Genomic DNA, 482 nt, shown 5'->3' on the forward strand with positions numbered 1-482 from the left:
GAGAGAGGGAACACAAGCAGGGGGAGTGGGAGAGGAAGAAGCAGGCTCCCAGCGGAGGAGCCTGATGTGGGGCTCGATCCCAGAACGCTGGGATCACGCTCTGAGCCGAAGGCAGACGCTTAACAACTGCGCCACCCAGGCGCCCCTAATAGAAGAATTTTTTAAACATTGTTTATCCCTCCTTTTCACCAGGTCTAATTACTGATAATATTTTATCAATAATAAGTTTATTACAAGAAACAAATTATAAGCTACATTCTACAATCCCTTTCAAAAGAACGAGTTTCCTTTAGGAAACTACGTCAAGAAAATTAGCTCCCTCTTCTGCAGTATTTTTAAACTTCTGCCCTATGAGACTTTGGATTTAGGATGTTGAGTGTGTGCTTACTGAATTTATCAGCTAAAAATTGTGTAGCTAGAGTATGATTTTCTGGTTAGTGTAGCAGATGTCAAAATTATTTAATTTCCAATTACACTTATTC

This window comes from Ursus maritimus (assembly GCF_017311325.1).
Source record: "Ursus maritimus isolate PB19 chromosome X unlocalized genomic scaffold, ASM1731132v1 scaffold_X1, whole genome shotgun sequence".
Lineage (NCBI taxonomy): Eukaryota > Metazoa > Chordata > Mammalia > Carnivora > Ursidae > Ursus > Ursus maritimus.